The sequence below is a fragment of the Staurois parvus genome, unplaced genomic scaffold (assembly GCF_062004578.1).
Source record: "Staurois parvus isolate SC_StPar_1 unplaced genomic scaffold, SC_StPar_1.0 ptg000264l, whole genome shotgun sequence".
Lineage (NCBI taxonomy): Eukaryota > Metazoa > Chordata > Amphibia > Anura > Ranidae > Staurois > Staurois parvus.
The window spans coordinates 2,352,345-2,370,772 of record NW_028318060.1 but is presented as its reverse complement, the minus strand read 5'-3'; the positions used below and the strand labels follow the sequence as shown (position 1 = coordinate 2,370,772).

Genomic DNA, 18,428 nt, shown 5'->3' with positions numbered 1-18,428 from the left:
TTATAAGAAAAAGAGAAGAGAAAAAGAGAAAAAAAAGGGGGGAGGGGTTGAAACAACATCAAAATAGGAAGGAAAAAGACAACAACGACTGCAGGTGAGTACCCAGGTCTTATCTTAGGAATACATTAGCCAAATGTCTCATATTTGCAAAAGTCTATTCACATCAACCTTGAAGGGGCCAGTTCAGGCATATCTAAACAGCTCTGCTCAAATTTACGCAAAGCATTATGGTGACGATAAGTAAGTTGTTCCCATAAAAGGAGATAATTAACATATTCCATCCAACGTTTCTTAGTAGGTATCATACTAGACAGCCAATATCTAGCTATTAGTTTTCTCACCAAATACAAGAGACAAGTAACCATAATATAGATACCCTGGAAGTAAACCTCCACTGTACCCAATAGACACACTAGTGGATCTGATGGGATGGTAGTCTGGGTGAGGGAGGACACAATACATGGAACTTACTCCCACTATCTTGTTAGTTTCGGGCATCTCAAAATCATGTGGATAAAGTCTCCTCTATGTGCAGTACAGTTAGGGCATAATGGTGTTTCTCTCCTAGCCCATTCAAACAATCTAACAGGAGTCCAGTACACCCTATGAAGGATAAATAGTTGCGAAAGCCTATGTGATGCCGATAAAGAGGATATAGATACTGATTCCAAAGCCATATCCCAGCAGTCTCCCTCTATTTCTCCCATATCCTCCACCCATTGGGCCCTGCATTTCAAATTTGCATGGTCCTGAGTAGAGGAGAGTTATACCTTGTAAATATGAGATATTAAACCACTGCACAAAGAAGCCTGTAATGCTTCAGTTAGTAATCTGGACATGGACCTAGTGAGAGATAAAGTTTACCTCTGAGCCTGTATTGCATGTCTAAGCTGAAGATATTTATAAAAGTGCTTATGGGGCAACAAAAACTCCCAACTCAACTGGTCATATGACTTGAGGGGAGCATCAGAAAACAATTGAGTAAGATAGAGAATACCCCTGCATCTCCATTCTGAGAAACCCTCTAATTTATTTAATTCTGGGTACCTAGGATTATTCCAGATAGGGGTGAAATCTATGAAACCTGAGATAGCTAGCACTGCTTTTAAGGCAACCCAGACTTTCAGCAGGAGGATAGCAGTGGGATATGAGGAAGGGATAGCCAGGAGGTCCATATCCAAATGAGAAACAGGCAGTAAATCTGGAGTATGGACAATGATCAGTCTGGCAATCGGATCCAAGTTGTCCAGCAAGTTGCTGGAATTAGGCAGCAAGAAAGTACCATTTAGCATGTGGAACTGCCAGGCCCCCTTTTTCTTTACCATACTGTAGGGTAGTCAGTCTTATACGAGCAGTCCCCCTTTTCCAAATAAGGGCCCTAAATTGGGAGTCTACCCACTTAAACCACTTTGTGAAATCCACATAGGGGAGTTATGAAATATGTATAGGAGTTGAGGGGCCCAAGTCATTTTAATAAGGTTAATTCTCCCCACCACAGATAAAGGTAGCTTACACCAACTATGGCCCTTCTGTCTTTGTCTATCCAATAATGGTAGTAAGTTCAGTGAAAGGTAGGTAGAGGGATCTGGAGAAATCACCACACCAAGATATTTAAAGGATTGAACAACAGGAATTTTCCTAGAACACATAGGTAAAAGAGAGGACATAGGGTCCAGGGCCATAAGGGTAGATTCCATCCAGTTGATAATTAAACCAGAGAAACCCTCAAATTCAATAATGGTCTCCATCAAGTTTTTAATGGAGTCATCCCCCTAATATATTAGCATATCATCTGCATAGAGAGATACTTTATCCTCCATGCAGCCTCTGTGGAACCCTACAATAGAGTGGTGCTTACGAATCAGGATTGCCAAAGGATCCACCGCCAATGCAAATAGAAGGGGGGATAGAGGACGACCCTGACGAGTGCCCCTATATAAGGAGAAGCTAGAGGAGAGCACATTATTAATACGAAGTCTAGCATGAGGGGCTGAGTAGAGTACCTGCACCCAATTTATAAAACACTCCCCCCTGAGATAGGGCCACTCAACACTGTCAAAAGTCTTGGCTGTGTCTAGGGACAGGATGACCCTACCTCCTGGATTATCCACAGGTATCTGCAAATTGAAAAACATACGTCTAATATTATTGGAAGTTGACCTAGAGGGTCTAAATCTTGATTGGTCCAGATGTATCGGCTTGCCTATCACCTGAGAGAGTCTAGTAGCAAGAGCTCTTGCAAGGAGTTTGATGTCTGTATTTAGCAAAGAAATAGTGATAGGAATCAGCATGCAACCTGTCCTTTCCAGGTTTTGGGATCACCAGAATGATAGAATCTGGGAGATCCATATCTACTGTATATTTCAGCCGGAAGCCCATCAGATCCCAAGGTTTTATTAGTAGGGGCAGCAGCCAAGGCCTCCACAAGCTCTTCAATAGTTATAAGGGAATTCAATTCCACCACCTCAGAATCAGATAATTGAGGAAAAGGGCAGCTATCTAAAAAAATCCCCAAAATTTCAGGTGAGGCAACAGTCTGACGCGTAAAGCACAGTGTAAAAGTGATGTATTGATAACAACAGTAGTAGACATAACCACTTCTACAGTGGCCAAGGTAATGACATCAATGGTAGAAGTATCTCGCTGAGCCCTCCCCACCAGAGCCAAGAGATGACCAGTATTCTCCCATTCTTCAAAGTAATTCTGCTGAAGAAAATAGAGACTCTTGTCCGCAGCAGATAGGACCAACCTATTATACAATGATTTTGCTTCTTACAATAATTGTGCTTCTACCCATTGTTGCTGAGTGGTAGGGTTAGGATTGGAATCTGCTGCTTTGTAATGCATAAACAATGAAGAGGCTCACCTTAAGATAAAAATAAATAAGAACTAAGAAAAATAAAAATACTCAATAAAATAAGCCATCAATAAATACAATTTCTGTCTCCACATCATTCTCTGGAGCAGCCTTGAGTTGTTTGCAGTTCCGTGTTTTGGACATTAGAAACCGATGTTGTCCCCACTTCCATTTCACAATACAATGTCTGGCAACTGACCTGGTCATTGACATAGGTTGCTATTTACATACTGTACCTCATTCAGGTCAGCTCTGTAATAGGTCTGTATTAGACCTAGTTGATGGAGAATGTGGTGAGGCTGAAGCATTTTGGGTGGAACTGCACATGGGGGTGCGTACTACAAAGGTAATCATTGGAGTTTGTTATAGGCCTCCCAGTGTTAATGCAGAGGTGGAGACTCAGCTCCTTGCACAGATCAAAAGGGCTGCAAGGGCTGGTGATAATAATGGGGGATTTTAACTACCCGGAAATTGACTGGAGTAATGGTACTGCAGGAACAGTTAAAGGGCTAAAATGTTTAAACCTACTTCAGGACAATTCTATGGTACAGATCATAAAGGTCCCAACTAGAAAAGGAAGGCCGGCCCTGGGTTTGAGCACCTAAATATATTTGGAATGTGGAGAGATGGGGGGAGGACTATGGCATGTGATAAGAAGGTTCCCATATTACAAACAACCATTGGAATTGGTACCATTTGTATGAAAATAAAAAAAAATATATGCAAAATACGTGAGAACAAGGTGTCAATGACTTAAAGTGTTATTCACCAATGCAAGAAGTCTGCCAAGCAAAATAGGTGAGTTGGATGCTTTGGTGCATGAAGAGAACTATGATTTAATTGGTATTGCTGAATCTTGGCTTCATTCCTGACATGACTGGTCCATTAATATTCCGGGCTATGTTCTTTTTTGGAGAGACAAGGTAAAAAGAAAAGGTGGTGGTGCCTGTCTCTATGTGAGAAGTAATCTCAGAGCGAGTGTGAAAGAGGTCATAGTTGATGGGAAGTGTGATGAGGCTGAAGCATTATGGGTGGTACTGTATATGGGGGTGCATACTACAAAGGTAATCATTGGAGTTTGTTATAGGCCACCCAGTGTTAATGAGCAGATGGAGACTCAGCTCCTTGCACAGATCAAAAGTGATAATAATGGGGGATTTTAACTACATGGAAATTGACTGGAGTAAGGGCACTGCAAGAATAGTTGAAGGGCAAACATTTGGAAACCTGCTAAAGGACAATTTTATGGTACAGTTCATAGAGGCCCCAGCTAGAAATGATGCTCTGCTGGACCTGGTAATCTCAAACCATGCAAAGCTTATTATGAATGTCCATATAAAAGAACATCTGGGTAGCAGTGACCATAACATGACTTAATTTATTGTGAGCTGTAAACAGTAAGCACATACGGGAAAAATAAAAACGCTAAATTTTAAAAGAGCTAATTTTCCAAAGCTACCTGTTACCTACCTATGTGAGTGCAATTTTACCATTAAATCTTCCTGATTTTAACTATCTACACTTAGAGTGGCACTGCTGTCTCTCTTCTCTACCTGAATTAGGAGTATCTACAAGCTCTTATAGCCAGCTGCCTCCTCGGACAAGTCCATACTACTATAAGCCCCTCACTACAGATGGACTTGGACACCACCTCCACATGGACCTTCTACTAACCCTCATTGCTGACTAGAGAAACTAGAGAAAGTACAGAGAAGGGCAACCAAACTAATAAGAGGCATGGAGGAGCTTAGCTATGGGGAAAGATTAGAGGAACTGAATTTATTCTTTCTTGAGAAGAGGAGATTAAGGAGGAATATGACCTACATGTATAAATACATCAGTGGTTCATATAGTGAACTCGGTTACTCACCCTGAGGTCATCACAGAGGACAAGGGGGCGCTCTTTACGTCTGGAGGAAAAGAAATTTAATCTCCAAACATGGAAAGGTTTCTTCACAGTGAGAGCTGTGAAAATGTAGAAAAGACTCCCTCAAGAGTTGATTCTGGCCAGTGGATTACTTTAAAAAATGCCTGGATTCTTTCTTGAATACACAGACTATAACTGGTCACTAACATTTATAGGTAAAGTTGATCCAGGGAATACCCGTTTGCCTCTTTGGGGGATCAGGAAGGAATTTTTTCCCCTGCAGGAGCAAATTGGATCATGCTTTGCTGGGGTTTTTTACCCTCCTATGGATCAACTGTGGGTATATGATTATAACTTTTTTTTTTTTAATGGTTGAACTGGATGGACTTTTGTCTTTTTTCAGCTGGATTAGCTACCGTATATACTCGAGTATAAGCCGACCCGAATATAAGCCGAGGTACCTAATTTTACCACAAAAAACTGGGAAAAACTATTGACTCGAGTATAAGCCCCATCATTAGTATCAGTGGGAGGAATAGTGCCCCATCATTGGTGTCCGTGGGAGAAATAGTGCCCCATCATTGGTATCAGTGGGAGGAATAGTGCCCCATCATTGGTGTCAGTGGGAGGAATAGTGCCCCATCATTGGTATCAGTGGGAGGAATAGTGCCCCATCATTGGTGTCAGTGGGAGGAATAGTGCCCCATCATTGGTGTCAGTGGGAGGAATAGTGCCCCATCATTGGTATCACTGGGAGGAATAGTGCCCCATCATTGGTATCAGTGGGAGGAATAGTGCCCCATCGTTGGTGTCAGTGGGAGGAATAGTGCCCCATCATTGGTGTCAGTGGGAGGAATAGTGCCCCATCATTGGTGTCAGTGGGAGGAATAGTGCCCCATCATTGGTATCACTGGGAGGAATAGTGCCCCATCGTTGGTGTCAGTGGGAGGAATAATGCCCCATCATTAGTATCAGTGGGAGGAATAGTGCCCCATCATTGGTGTCAGTGGGAGGAATAGTGCCCCATCGTTGGTGTCAGTGGGAGGAATAATGCCCCATCATTAGTATAAGTGACACCAATGATGCGGCACTATTCCTCCCACTGACACCAATGACACTTGCTGACCCCTGTTGCAGTATGGTGCTGCTGCAGCCAGCATATGTGGTTGCAGCAGCACCTCTGCACTGCACACTTACCGGCTTTTCCCTCACTCGATTTTCGCGGGTCCGCTCGGCTTCGCCTCCTCGCCCGTGATTGGCCGCCTGTGTACCTTTCCTGAGCTACAGTTCTGGCGGCCAATCACCGGTGAGGAGGCGGAGCCGAGCGGCAGGAGTGAGGGAGTGGCCGGAGTGACGGAAGGAGCAGCGCTTCCTGGATGGATCATCGTGGGAGCCAGGTAAGAGACTGCAGTCCTCTGCCCACCCCTGTACGCGCCCCCCTTGACGGAGCCTCGCGCCCCCCCATCTGCAGACGTTGACGCGAGTATAAGCCGAGGGGGCCGTTTTTCAGCACAAAAAATGTGCTGAAAAACTCGGCTTATACTCGAGTATATACGGTATGTAAGAATTTGAAGCAAAAAGATACAGTAACTTTTAAACTGTCAGTTGTTTGAGCTGTCTCTTTAGTAGTTACTGATTACACAGTGTAACTTTATATAAAAACTTTTCTTGCTTTTTATTTTTTCTTAGAATTTTTTTTTATTCAACAAGTGTCCAGTAATTGGTTAAAACTGTCACAAATTCATTGTTATGAAATATCTCTTTATTTTCACTGAAATTGCTTATGTGTATATATATTACCTGCTTGTATTTAAGATACTGCCAGTCAGTGCAAATATAGTACAGCACTGTAACAAAGCTGACAAAGTTCATTGTTTCCAATAAGGGAAAATCTGACAGCTTTGTGACTCATACTCTCATTTCACTGTTTTATCCTTCACATTTTCAGACTACTTGAGATGAGCAAACTTCTCAATAACTGCTTCCTAGTATAGGCTTTTTTTTAGGGTTAAAATGTTTGTTTTTACCTAGCAAAGCAAGGAAAAATGTTTTCCAGATGTATTTTACTCAGATTTAACCTAAACACACTTCTATAATTGTCTTCATATATTATTACAATGGCTAAATCTTTTGTAAAGTGTTTTTGTTTAACCACTTGCCGACCGCGCATAGCCGAATGACGGCTGCACCGCGGCCGGCTAGTTCTGGATGGACGTCATATGACGTCCTCCCAGAACGCGCTCTCCTGCGCGCCCCAGGGGGCGCGCACCCGGCGATCTCCGTGATCGCTGTGTCCTACGGACACAGCTGATCACGAGATGTGGTAAAAGGCCGGTCATACCGGCCTTTTACCACGTGATCAGCGGTGTCCAATGACACGCTGATCACAGGGAAATGCAAGTGCCGGTTCTCGGCTGCACTTTCCTCACGCTGTCAGATCGTGAGGAAAGTACTGCCGAGAACCGGCAGTTGTCAGAGCGGGGATCGGCACCGATCATCAGGGCACTGATGATCAGTGCCCTGATGATCGGTGCCCAGCAGTGACCCCCGCAAGTTCCTCCCAGCAGTGCGCCCACTAGCCCCGCCCACCCGTGCCCAGCAGTGCCCCCACCTGTGCCCAGCAGTGCCCCCACCTGTGCCACTCTGCAGTGCCACCTACCTGTGCCCAGAAGTGCCACCTACATGTGCCAGCAGTGCCACCCACCTGTGCCCACCCACCTGTGCCCACCAGTGCCACCCACCTGTGCCCACCAGTGCCACCCACCTGTGCCCACCCACCAGTGGTGCCCACCAGTGCCGCCCACCAGTGCAGCCCAGCAGTGCTGCCAGTCAGTGCCACCAGTCAGTGCCCAGGGGTTGTGCCAGTCAGTGCCGCCAGTCAGTGCCCAGAAGTGATGCCAGTCAGTGCCGTCTATCAGTACCCATAATCAGTGTCACATATCAGTGCCGCCTATCAGTACTGCATATCAGTGCCGCCTATCCGTGACCCCTAATTAGTGCTGTCTATCAGTGCCGCCTATCCGTGCCACCTCATTAGTACTGCCTATCAGTGCCCTTTAGTGCTGCCTATCAGTGCCCATCAGTGCCGCCTATCAGTGCCCATCAGTGCCGCCTCATCAACGCAAATCAGTGAAGAAGAAAAAATACCTGTTTGAAAAATTTTATAAAAGAAACAAATAAACTTTTTTTTTTTTTCAAATTTTTTGCACTTTTTTAAATTTATAGCGCAAAAAGTAAAGCGCCCAGTGGCGATTAAATACCACCAAAAGAAAGCTCTATTTGTGAGAAAAAAATGATCAAAATTTCATATGGGTACAATGTTGCATGACGGCGCAATTGTCAATCAAAGTGTGGCAGCGCTGAAAGCTGAAAATTGGCCTGGTAAGGAAGGGGGTATAAGTGCCCGGTAGGCAAGTGGTTAACCACTTGCCCTCCAGACGATCCCACCTCCCTGACCAAGCCAATTTTTGCAATACAGTACTGCGTTACATTAACTGACAACTGCACAGTCATGCATCACTGCACCCAAATGAAATTTATGTCCTTTTTTTCCCACAAATAGAGCTTTCATTTGGTGGTATTTGATCACTTTTGAATTTTTTATTTTTTGTGCTATAAACAAAAAAATCTGACAATTTTTTGGAAAAACAATATTTCTGACTTTTTTGGTGGTATTTGATCACCTGTGCGTTTTTTATTTTTTTGCACTATAAACAAAAAAATACAAAACATTTTGAGAAAAAAACAATATTTTTGATTTTTTGCTATTAAATATTTAAAACAATACAAAAATTAAAAACAAATGTAAGTTCATCATAAATTTAGGCCACAATGTATTCTGCTACATACCTTTGCTAAAAGAAATCCCAATATGTGTAAATTCATTGGTTTATGTGAAAGTTATAGTGTCTACAAATGCTGTATATATACTGGAATTTTTTTTTTATACTTGGTGGCGATCAGTGAGACTGCGGGACTGTGGCAGGCATTCTGACACTGATGACCTGTCCCTGACATCCCCAGTGACACAAATAGTGTAATCAGTGCTAATAAACAGCACTAACACTGTACTAATAACACTAGGCAGTAAGGGGTTAACATCTGGGGAGATCAAAGGGTTAACTGTCTGCTGTTTTACTGTGTGCTGTATGTGTTTACAGTGTAAGCACATTGCTTTGTATTGCTCTGCAATATAAAGCAGTGTGCTGGAGCTGACAGGGAGACATCTGTATTGTTTACATACAGACCTCTCCCCTGTCAGTGATACTCAGCAATCTCTGAGTGCCGGCGGGGAATCTCTGGCTGGGACCCGGTGATTGACAGCTGAAACTGTCAATGGTGGTGTGGGTGTGCCCCCTATCCGGAAATGCAAAATTATGTTTTTATACACGACTTTGCGCAGCCCTGCCACCTGTAGCAGTATTTCTGCTATAGTTTTTGTTCCGTCTTCCATTCACACAGACATGACCATCCAAATTGGTGTTGTTGAGAAGCCCCTCTGTGTCCACAACTACAGTTGTGACCAAAATTATTCAACCCCCAATGCTGTAAAGGGGTTTAGGGACTATAGTGTACATTTGGAATTGTATTCAGAATCAAATCCTACAAGGACGTTGTAACTACCCAAATGCAACTAAAATGACATCAATTGTTTATGTAATACAGTAGTAAATGGTTCTTATGTGGTTTCTTCATTGCCACAATTATTCAACCCCTTAAAGACTACCACTCTGAAGAACAGAGGTTCATACAGGTGCTTTCCATCAGGTATTGAAAACACCTGTGGATGTCACCGAGCAGCAATCAAGCATAATAAGCACCAATTAGGCAGCTTTAAAATGACTGTGATACTCAGCTCCTTCTAGACATTTACTGGTGTGGTTACAAACATGGTGAAGGCAAGAGAATGGTCCAGGAAGACAAGAGAAGAGGTGATTTCTCTTCACAGGAAGGGCAATGGCTATAAGAAGATTGCAAAGATGTTAAACATACCAAGAGACACCTTAGGAAGCATCATTCGCAAATTCAAGGCAAAGGGCACTGTTGAAACGCTACCTGGTCGTGGCAGAAAGAAGATGCTGACTTCGACTGCTGTGCGCTACCTGAAGCGTAGAGTGGAGAGAAGTCCCCGTGTGACTGCTGAGGAACTGAGAAAAGATTTGTCAGATGTGGGTACAGAAGTTTCAGCCCAGACAATAAGACGCACACTGCGTAATGAAGGCCTCCGTGCCAGAACTCCCAGGCGTACCCCCTTGCTGTCTCCAAAGAATAAGAAGAGTCGACTGCAGTATGCCAAAAGCCATGTGGACAAACCACAAAAGTTGTGGGATAGTGTTCTGTGGACTGATGAAACAAAATTATAACTGTTTGGGCCCATGGATCAACGCTATGTTTGGAGGAGGAAGAACAAGGCCTATGATGAAAAGAACACCTTGCCTACTGTGAAGCATGGTGGAGGGTCAATCATGCTTTGGGGCTGTTTTGCTTCTGCAGGTACAGGGAAGCTTCAGCGTGTGCAAGGTACCATGAATTCTCTTCAGTACCAGGAGATATTGGATGGAAACGTGATGCAGTCCGTCACACACCTGAGGCTTGGGAGACGTTGGACCTTTCAACAGGACAATGATCCCAAGCATACCTCCAAGTCCACTAGAGCATGGTTGCAGAGGAAAGGCTGGAACATTTTGGAGTGGCCATCGCAGTCACCAGACTTAAATCCGATTGAGAACCTCTGGTGGGACTTAAAGAAAGCAGTTGCAGTGCGCAAGCCTAAGAATGTGACTGAACTGGAGGCCTTTGCCCATGAAGAATGGGCGAAGATACCCGTAGATCGCTGCAAGACACTTGTGTCAAGCTATGCTTCACGTTTAAAAGCTGTTATAACTGTAAAAGGATGCTGTACTAAGTACTAAGATTGAATGTCACTTGGGGGTTGAATAAAACTGATAATGCTGTGAGCACAGAAAAGACATTTGTGGTTATTTCATTATAACTGTTATGTTATATTTGTCTGACCTACAAGTGCCTCTTTAATGTAAATGTAAGCAAGATGACTGAATGATCAAAAGCAATGTCAAACTGGCCAAAACACTCAATTTCAGTGGGGGTTGAATAATTTTGGTCACAACTGTATGACCTTAACATAGGAGGGGTGGACTTCAATGACCAAATGATGAAGCCATACTTCGTTCCCCAAAAAACCAGATGCTGGTACAAAAAAGTGTCTGTTTTTATTTATTTCAATTGGCTCTATATAATGCTTTTGTGGTTTACAAAGCAACTGGATGAAGTGGATCCTTCCCAAAATTCCAGGAAGAGATCATCACAGCCCTTTTGTATCCAGAAGGTGCTGTGGCCCAAACCCCCAACCCAGATACAGTTAGACACCCTAAAAAAGATGTCATGTCTGTAGTAGACACAGAATTAGGTGTGACACCCGTTCATTTTTTGTCCCTCCTGTCTTTGCCAACCTGGTCTCTGCCTCAAGGACTGCTTCCGTTGCTACCATACACTAGTGGAGTATTAGTATAGAGAACAGCATGGCACAGTCTAGGGTATACATTTACACAGAGTCCTGAAAGATGTTAAGTAGTCAAGAAACTGGCCCTAACATCTCAAAAAAGTAAAAAAAAAATAAAGTAAAAAAGTAAAATGTTTAAAAAATGTAAAATAAAAAAAAATATGTAGTTGTTGTTTTATTGTTGTCAAGTTATGGTTTTACTGTTACTGTTTTATTGTTAACCATTGCTGTTTTCTTTGCAGAAATGCCATTTAGCTGCAGTACCTATCTGTTTATTCTGACAGCAACAGGTTCTTTCTCTCAGAATATACGTCAGTGTGTGCAGTGCTGTTGGATGAGATTTTTCATCCACAGTTATAAAAGAGTATATATGCCAAAGCATTAGGGCCTGGGGTGACCAGTGGGTTGATGGACCAATGCTTCTGCATCTATTTTTTAAAAAATTTTAGGCAGAGATTTCTTATTCCACATCGATCAAAGTGAATTTTTTTGAGCTGATGAAAAAAAGAACATTTCATGTGTGCCCATCATTAGAAGTAGGCGGATGCAGGACAGTATATTCTAATGGTGGACATACTACACTTTTTCTGGCAGAGATTTCTTCTCTTTTTTCCATTCAGCCCACAGGCTGCATAAAAAGAAAAGAACATACCATATATACCCTACAAGGACCAGCAACATACTGGTACATCACTGGACTTTGAATAGTTATACCAGAATGATACTGGTATACTGGTATTGTTTTTTTTAGCTGGCAATTGGCTTTCATGTAAAAGCAAACCTAGTGGCTAATTAGCTTGAGGATTTCTTTTACAAGCAGCTGGAGAAGATGCCCCCCCCCCCCCACTGCCTTTCATGGTTTTTTTTTTTCCAGCTGACCATAGGGCTGATTGGAAGCTGTAATTTAGTCTAAGAAATCAGAAGCTATGATCATTTCATCACTTCAGTTTCGCAAGATATAAACAGTATCATTTTAAAGTTGGGAAAGTATCTGATCACACTAATCTTGGTGAGATCAAATGATGTAAGGGCAGAGGAGATATTTAGAGTCTAATAGACCCCAGATTTCTCAGAAAAGAATACCTGTCAATGCCTATTGCTATCACAGGGGATATTTACATTCTCTGTAATAATAAAAGTGATAAAAAAAAAGAAAGGGACATTGTAAAAATAATAATAAAAAAATCTAAATAACAAAAAAAAAAAGCACATCCCCCCACGTGCACAACTGTGTACGCAAGCGTTGACCCTGTGTCGGTATGTAAACAGCAGTTGCACCATGCATGTGAGGTATTGCCATGAACGTCAAATAAAGGGCACTAATTCTAGCACTAGACCTCCTGTGTAAATCTAAAATTGTAGCTTGCAACGGCTTTTAAAATGACGCCTATGGATATTAAAAATGTATGCAGTTTGTCGCCATTGCACGGGGCGTGTGCAGTTTTAAACCATGTCATGTTGGTATCTATTTACTCGACATACCATCATATTTTATATTTTACCAAACAAATGGCAACATATTGTGTTTTTGTGCATTAAAAGTAAAAAAAGTGTATTTAAAAAAAAATTGTTGTTTGAAAAATCGCTGCACAAGTACAATGTGACATAAAAAATTGCAGCACCCACCATTTTATTCACTAGGGTATCTGCTTTAAAAAAATATATAATTTTTGGGGGTTCATAGTAATTTCCTAGCAAAAAATACTGATTTTTTCATATGAACAAAAAGTGTCAGAAAAGGCTTGGTCTTCAGGTGGTTAGAAGAGTGAGTGATGTGTAGCATAAACTTCTAATGATGGACATAAAATGCCCCCCCCCAAAAAAAAAATGACCCCTTTTAGGAAAGTAGACATCCCAAACTGTTTGCTGAGAGGCATGTTGAGTCAATAGAAGAATATGTTTTGTTTACCACAAGTTTTTGGAAAATAACCAAAAAATAAATTTTTTTTTACACAAAGTTGTCAATTAAATGATATATTGCTCACACATGCCATGGGTGTATGTGGAATTACTCCCCAAAATACATTATTCTACTTCTCCCGAGTATGGGTATACCACGTGTGAGAGACTTTTGGCAGTTTAACCGTGTATAGGACCCTAAAATCCAATAAGCACCTTTAGGCTTTTTAAGGGCTTTATTTCCTCATTACACTTCCTGACTACCTATCACAGTTTTGGAGGCTCTGAAATCCCAAAATAGTACAAAATTACCCCTTTTTGGAAAGTAGACACCCCAAGGAATTTGATAAGAAGCATGGTGAGTATTGTGCAGATCTCGTTTGTTGCCACAGGTTTTTGGAAAATGAAGAAAGAAAATGAAAACCTATTTTTTATTTTTTTTTTATTTTTCAAAACCTTGCGAGAAAAAATGAGATCTGCAAAATACTCTACATGCCTCTTTTTAAATTCCTTGGAGTGTCTACTTTCCAAAAAAGGGGTCAATTGGGGGGTTTGGTGTTATCCTGGGATTTTAGGGCCTCCAACTGTGATAGGTAGTGAGGAAGTTACGCACCATCACGCTTTCAAAGTGGTCATTGAATTTTGGACTCCAAAAAGTCTCACACATGTGGCATCCCCATACTCAGGATAGGTAGCAGAATGTATTTTGTAGTGTTATTCCACATATACCCATGGCATGTGTGATAAATATACCATTTAAATGACAACTTTGTGTAAAAAAAAAAATGTCATATTCCAAAAACTTGTGGAAAAAAATAAATCTTCCATGGACTCAACATGCCTCTCAGCAGATAGCTTAGGGTGTCTACTATCCAAAAAGGGTTTGTGGGGTGTTTGAACTACCCTGGCACTTTAGCACCTTAAGAAATGTGATAGGCAGTCAGAAAGTAAAAGCTGTGTAGATTCAAATATCTATACTTTTGTAGATGGTTTCACAAGAACCGATTAATATGCAGTTGTTGGGATTTTTTTTTACCAAAGATATGGAGCAAAATATATTTTGGCCTAAATTTATGACGAAAGTGAAGTTTTAGATATTTTTTTATTGCAGAAATAAGAAAATATTGTTGTCTTTTTTCAAAACTTTCGGTCCTGTTTTGTTTATAGTGCAAAAAATAAAAAACCCAGAGGTGATCAAATACCACCAAAAGAAATTTCTATTTGTGTGAAAAAAATAACATAAATTTAATTTATGTACAAAATTGCATGACAGCACAATTGTCAGTTAAACCTGTGCAGTGGTGTATAGCAAAAAGTGGCATAAATTCCAATAGCTATACCGGCATTTGTAGACACTATAACTTGCACACAAACTAATTAATATACACCTATTGGGATTTTTTTTTACCAAAAACATATAGCAAAATATATTTTGGCCCAAATTTAAGGCGAAATTTTAGTTTATTGGATGTTTTTTATAACATAATATATTTTTTTTTTCAAAGTTTTTGGTCTTTTTTTGTTTATAGCGCAAAAAATAAAAAAAAAACAGAGGTGATCAAATACCACCAAAAGAAAGCTCTATTTATTTAAAAAAAAGAACATAAATTTCATTTATGTACAGTAATACATGACCCCACAATTGTCAGTTAAACTAGCGCAGTGCTGTATAGCAAACAATGGCATAAATTCCAGTATCTATACCATAGTTTGTAGAGGCTATAACTTTCACACAAAACAATTAATATACTCTTATTGAAATTTTGTTTACCAGAGACATGTAGCAGAATACATTTTGGTCTAAATTTATCACTAACTTTGAGTTTACTATATATTTTTTATAACCAAAATTAACAAATATTGTTTTTTTCAAAATGTTCTGTCTTTTTTTGTTTACAGAGCAACAAATAAAAAAAAAGAGGACATCCAGGTGCCATGAGGAATCTGAGGGCAGCCAGAGCCAAGCTCGTTCTTCCAGGTCCAGATACCATTCGGCTGGGGCTCGTTCTTCTGCCAAAAGACAATAATCCTCATGTTCCCCAAGCCCTAGGCCTCAAAAATGCCAGGCATGTGAAGCCACCTCTCTACTGGGCAAGCTAGTCTTCAGAAACTGCTTCAGGGATTATGCAGTGGAAAGAGGTGCAGAGAGCCAGCAGGTTGCGGACCTTCTAAAAAAGAGGTCAAAGATTCACTCGCAGAACTTGTAGCAGCTAATCTGTCACAGCTATCATCACATTTTCTTCAAGAGAAGGCATCAAATGCGTTACTACCATGCCCATCCTCAGGCGAACCCTCTCACCCAATAGCAGACCTGCCATCGAAACAATCTGGAGAAAAAGATTCCTCGGATTAATCAGATCCTTCAGACTTTAGCTTTTCCCTGGTTCAGCCTTATGTCCAGGCAGTAGAGCTTGCCATTGGTTGGGAAGAAGCTGATTCCCCAACAAGGAAATCAAAGAGTTACTTCCCATTTCTTAAAAAATGAATCCTCTGATGGATGAAATCAGGGACATCATAGAAGGGGAATGGAAGAGAACAGAGAAAAGATTTTTCAATTGCCTGGGCAAGCTATATCCGCTTTCGGAAGCAGACTCCAAAACATTGGATGGACCACCGGTTGTGGATGCAGCGGTGGTCCGTTTAGCAAAAAACAAAACATTGCCTATGGATGACTCAACCTCATTTAAAGATCCCCTAGATGAATGGATCTTGACCTAAAGAGGACCTATTAAATGTCTCCAATGCTTTGCGAGTATGGACGGACAACATAGGGGGGCTATCCAGCAGGGAGTTCCCAAGGAAGACATAGTCAAGGCCTTGGATGAGCTCAAGCTCTCAGCTGACTTCATTGGTGAAGCAGCTAACGATGCAATAAGATCTTCTGCAAGATCAATGTTGCATGCCGTAATGGCAAGGCAGGCCTTATGGTTGAAGCCTTGGGCGGCCAACATCGCGTCAACACAAAATTGGTGTAAAATCCCTTTTGATGGTAAATCACTGTTTGGAGAGAGACTGGAAAGGGCCATTTCCCATGTTACCAGAGGAAAATCAGGCCTGTTGCCCCAAGACAGAAGACCTAGACTCACCAGGGGATTTACTTCAAGATCTCAGCAGTTCAGGGGCAGAGATTACAGGCAGTTCAGACAAGGCAGAGACTCAAGGAAGGCCTGGAGAAGCACACAATCACCTTTTTGAGGACCCACAAACAAAAGGCTCTGCCTAACCTTCAGGACATCGCCAAGTCCTTTTGATGCCAGGCCAGCCCAGGCGATCCCAGTGGGAGCTAGACTGAGACATTTTGCCAAGGTTTGGATACAAAGCTGCCAGGATCCCTGGGCAGTCTCGACAGTCCAGTTCGGACACTTCTGGGCTTTCTCAGGCTGGCCACTTCGCGATGTCTTCACCCCCCACGAGAATACCAGAGTCTCCACAGAAGAGAGAGGCACTTCTGCAGTTTCTGGATTCCCTACAGGCACAGCAGGCGGTAATACCCATTCCTCCATCAAAGATGTTTTCAGGTTTTTACTCCAACCTATTTCTAGTAACCAAAAGGAATGGCTGTTGGCAACCCATAATAGACCTCAAGATATTAAACCACTACATATTCTTGGAAAGCTTCAAGCTGGAATTGCTGCAGATTATTATACAAGCCGTTCAGCCCAGGGATTAGATGCTGTCAGTGGACCTTTAAGATGCTTACTTACATATACCCATACTCCCACCATGTCAGAAATATCTGAGGTTTGCAGTTGACCAGATTCATCTGCAATTCCAGAGTTTGCCCTTCGGTCTATGTACTTCTCCCAGAGTCTTCACAAAAGTGCTGATGGCAGTCCTAGCCCCACTACCTGGATGATGTCCTACTACTAGCAAAGAATCTAGCCCAATTAACAGAACACAAGGAAGTTCTGATTTCCACACTGTCAGAATTCGGATGGGTGATAAATCAAACAAAAAGTCAACTTATCCCAACACAGCATATTATTAATCTATACACCCTTCCCCCTCAGAAAATGACAGCCATCATTTGGAAGATGAAAAAAGTATGGACACAATCCCATCTGACAGCCTCAAGCTGCCTGAGTCTGATAGGGGTGATGTCAGCATATATCCCAATAGTTCCATGGGCCTACTGGCACCTGAGGCACTTTCAATTAGAGTTTCTAAGACAGTGGAACAAACTGTACCTATCCCAGCTCATACGTTTGACAAGTTTAATGCACAGGGGACTACAGTGGTGGATGAAGAGAGAAATGCTTACAAGATTGCGTCCATTGGAATATCTCTCCTGGACCATAGTTACCACAGATGCCAGTGCAATTGGCTGGGGGGCACACTGCGACCAGGTGTCAGTTCAAGGAAGATGGGCTTTTCATGCAAAAATAATCATCTCAAATATTCTGGAAATTCGAGCAGCTTTTCTCGCTCTGATAGCCCTGGAGTTTCAAATTAAATGCTAGCCAGTCCTTCTCTGAATGGACAACAGGGTGGCAGTTTCATACATTCAGCGTCAGGGAGGACCCACAGAAGGTCCTTATTGAGAGATGTGGAACCCATCATCCTTTGTACAGAAAGAAATTTAATGGATCTAACCGCAGTCTATCTGCCAGGCCACCTAAATACAAAGGCGGACCTTTTGTCCCGAAAGTTTGTGGATGCCAACCAATGGTCTCTGCATCCCAAAGTACTAGATTAGATTGTAAATCTATGGGGTCTTCCCGATCTGGATCTCTTTGCCACTGCAGACAATTCCAAGGTGCCGAAGTTCATTTCACGCCTGCCTCACCCCCAGGCAGAAGCAATAGTTGCCCTCTTGAGTCTGTGTGCATGCAATCTGGCCTATGCATTCTCCCCCCCCGACCTCTTATCTCAAAGTTCTTTTCGAGACTTCTGACGGGAAGACAGAACAGTGATAGCAGTCCTATTGTACTGGCCGAGACGTCCATGGTTTCCTGTAGAGGTGTCTCTCAGTGTTTGCTCGCCAATAAAAATCCCACTCATACCTTTTCTTCTCTGTCAGGATCAACACACACTTCTGAATCCTCAAAAATTGAATCTTCACATATGGTTATTGAAAGGCAGAGGTTCCAGGCCCTAGGATGTTCTTCGGAGGTTATTTTGCCTCTACTCAAAGCCAGAAAACCCTCTACAATTAATAGGTATGACAAGGTTTAGAACACATTTAAAGCCTTTTCAGATAGCAGGAACTTCAATCCAGATCTTCCCTCCACTTCTCAGCTTTTGGACTTCCTCCAGGCAGGCCTGAACCTAGGTTTAGGTCTAAG

At 42.1% G+C, this 18,428-nt stretch overlaps 1 pseudogene; it reads left to right on the top strand.

Moving 5' to 3' along the window:
- Nucleotides 1-15,897: 15,897 nt before the first annotated feature.
- LOC149459274 (uncharacterized) lies at nucleotides 15,898-17,839 on the top strand (annotated as a pseudogene).
- Nucleotides 17,840-18,428: the final 589 nt, after the last annotated feature.